Source organism: Amia ocellicauda, unplaced genomic scaffold, assembly GCF_036373705.1.
Source record: "Amia ocellicauda isolate fAmiCal2 unplaced genomic scaffold, fAmiCal2.hap1 HAP1_SCAFFOLD_26, whole genome shotgun sequence".
Taxonomy (NCBI): Eukaryota; Metazoa; Chordata; class Actinopteri; order Amiiformes; family Amiidae; genus Amia; species Amia ocellicauda.
Window position 1 is genome coordinate 970,881 of NW_027102823.1, and position 3,535 is coordinate 974,415.

Sequence of the window (3,535 nt, forward strand, 5' to 3'; positions counted from 1 at the left end):
AATCAAAAAACAAACATTGGTCCCATAAATGTACACAATATAATGTTTTAGAAGATGTAATTAATTTATAATATGTAACAACTTGTTCTATGGCATACCATGAAATCTGAAAAAAACTGGCCATTAAACACATTGCTTTGGCCCACCTTCAGAACACGTGTCTCCTGCGGTTTGGAAGGCGCTGTTCGGGACGTAGGCGTTGGGGGTTGCGAGTTCCACTCTCCGTGGTCCCCTGCGGGGTGCTCGGCCCGACAGTCTCGGCTCTGTTATTCTGTGCTGTAATATCTCGGTTCTCTCTCACCTTAAATTATACAAACCATGAACTATGCATGATATACTAACACTTTTAAACCCAACTCTATTACTATAAAAAACATTCTTACCATCAATACATGATAACGCATTTACTAGCTCTTCCTCATCAAATGGACCCCAGTCAGATGCCATTATGAAGAGTGTGTCCCTTCATATATTATATTGGATGTGTAAAATTAACTGCTTGGAGCGGCTTATTTATGGGGGGGCAAAATGGTATTTCATAATTTTTCTAAGAATCACACAAAATTGTATTCCACATAACATACCAGGAAACCGCCAAAAATGTTGTTCTTATTACAGAATTCAGTTGGGGCGGTATGTTGGGGTGTCTATTTCACTCCGATAAAGTTGATCTCCAACAGACATCTGTATCTATGCGTGCTATGGTCATGGTCTCACGTTCAAAACAACGTGTACACACTGGGTGAGGTGACCATTTGGAGAGATAAATTGTTATCACATATTTGTTATGGACACGAGCCTAATGGGTACAAATGACTGTACCCACGTGGCACCCATACACGCACCCAACTCCGCCCACACTCCTCCTCCTCTGTAGAGCCACTGCCCCCCATTTACCCACGTGTCCCCACACACGCCCCCAACCCCACCCACACCCCGCCTCCTCTGTAGAGCCGCCGGCCACCATTTACAGTATAAAGAGCATGCTGGTAAACACAGAAAACATGTCACCCGTTCGGGACAGAACAGGTCTGCGGTAACTGGTGGAAACCCCCATAGCGCACTATGGCTACACCAGCTAAGAAGACACCCCCTAGCGACCACGCTGCTGATGAAGATGCGGGGGCACCTAACACAAAATTAAGATGGTCGGAAGACAGGGACCCAAAAGAGGTAACACTTTATTTTACTTTAAAAACGTGTTTAGAATATTATTATTAATTTTAAACGTATGCCGGTGTTTACATGCTGTTAGGCCGTATGTGTGTATATATAAATTTCAATGCAAAGTGAATTTAAATGCATGTTTTCTTCTTTGTATGTTTATCAAAAGAATAGTGTCAGCGCTCCTCCTCCGAGCCCCAGGGATGCTCTCCCAATGTCTGATGAAGACGAAGGTGTCAACACTGGTGATGAGTCTGAAGATGATGACAAGGACCATGAACATGGCAGGGAGGATAAAACCTCAGACACTGATGATGGAGTTGGACCATCAATGGAAAGAGAGGTAAATATAGAGGTCCTACAACTGTGTATAGTTGTGTACTTCTTTACTGACCGACACACATTACAGTTTTAAGTGTTATTTTCTTTTCTCTTCATTAGAATAGTGGAGTACCAGACACCAGTGATATGGATTCCTCTGTCAACTCTTTAAGACCCCGAACAAGATTGAACATTGCATGCTTCTGTTCTTGCCTTGCTAGAACCCACAAGAGTTTTGATTCAGACAGGGAAGTTCCGAGATATAATTGTAAAAACTATGATGATCATGTAACACTAGTGATGACACACACCATAAAGGGCATTATTGCGCTAGTGTTACAACATTGTATTGGCCGTGAATTAGTTAAAGTGTGAGGCCTGTCTGATAGGTGACCCCAGCCAAGCACAGCATCTCTGTCTAACTTTAGATCACGAGCAAGGGAGTGTCTGGAGTAGTGTCGCTCTTATATGTAACAAAATAAGTGTCACCCACTTTCTAAATGTTGTGTTATGTGTTGCACGTGCCCTATGTGGGCTATGCATCACCAGACAGACTGAGAAAGAAGTGAAATCTCTTTTGCATAGCTTAGAAACATGCACTCTACCTTCGAGATGGTTAAGTGACTTGTTGGAAAGTGTAGATGAGTAAGTGATACAATTAATTGAGAAGGTTATAAATAACAAGCCTTATAAGATGTTTTACAAATTTGTTTTGCAATAAGACATTATATATATTTTTTCCAGAGAAAGAAAACTCCTGCTGCCGTGGGTTTATGTATACGTATGTTTGAGGAATCTCTGCTTGAAGATGCCATCCTCACTCTAATAGCTCACAAGTTTGGTGATTTGTATGACACTGGTAATCCTAATGTGACATTGCTGGTTGAGGATATTGTGAAAACAGTGGATGCCCTCCCCAACATGCTCAAGAGAATGCTGTATAAAGATCCACGTCCTGGTGTACCTGCTTTTACAGCTGTTCAAAAAGTTCTCCAGAGTTCTTTTGGAAACACCATCCCTATCATGACCAAGTCCGATATATATGTGTGTATTTAAAACTTGTATTTTTTAATTTACTAAAACAGTATCATAAGACAATATAACCTTAAAAACACAGTTTATGCTATAAAACATTACACCTCCACACAAGCAGGGTGAGGTACACTCGGACCCTCACCATGATGGATGTCACCCTAGCAAAATGGCTACCATCTTACCAAATGACCTATGACCTTACAAATGGTAACAAAATGGCTCCCATCTTACCAGATGACCTATGACCTTACAAATGGCTGACATCCAATATGGCCGATATCATCCAAGATGGCTGACAAGGGAGGGTAAAAGGGTAACCCTGGGGGTGATGGGAAGGAGAGAGAAGTTCCGGTTCAAAGGTGGGGGTAACCGGAAGGTGAGGTGGGCCTTCCGGTCTATGGTACGTAGGGAGGGCGGGACTTCCGGCTGTCAAAATTGTAAGTGATGCTGCCATCATACCGTTTGACATTGTCTCCAAGGTTCTCATCGTGAATAACAAACAAAATTCAAACTACCTTCTGGCCTGACCTTCTAGCTTGACCTAATCTTTCTTAAGTATACAAGAGAGAAAAACAGGTGTGAGAAAAGAATTTCTAACTTTCCTTCCATACATACATACATACATACATACATACATACATACATACGGAAAATAAATAATAGAATTTTGAATCACAATAAGATGTTATCAAGTACAGAAAAAGAAAATGTAATAAAATGTGATCTTAAATACATACAAATAAAGATAATTGGTTTACTATTTCCAGATTCCTTTTTTGAAATACAATGACATGCATTACAAATGAGTATTTACATTATATTTACAGCCGGTGCTCGTGTGTCACTGTGTCCCTCAGGCTGTGGTAGGCGCTGACATATTGGGCAGCCAGGGTGGCTGTGTGTCCCTCCCCCAGGAGGACTGACCGTTTTTCTTTTTTCTAAGTTTTGTCACAGGTTGGGTGGGCATCCATTATGTTGTTACAGAATGTGTCCCTTATTTTGGGCTAAAGCTTTC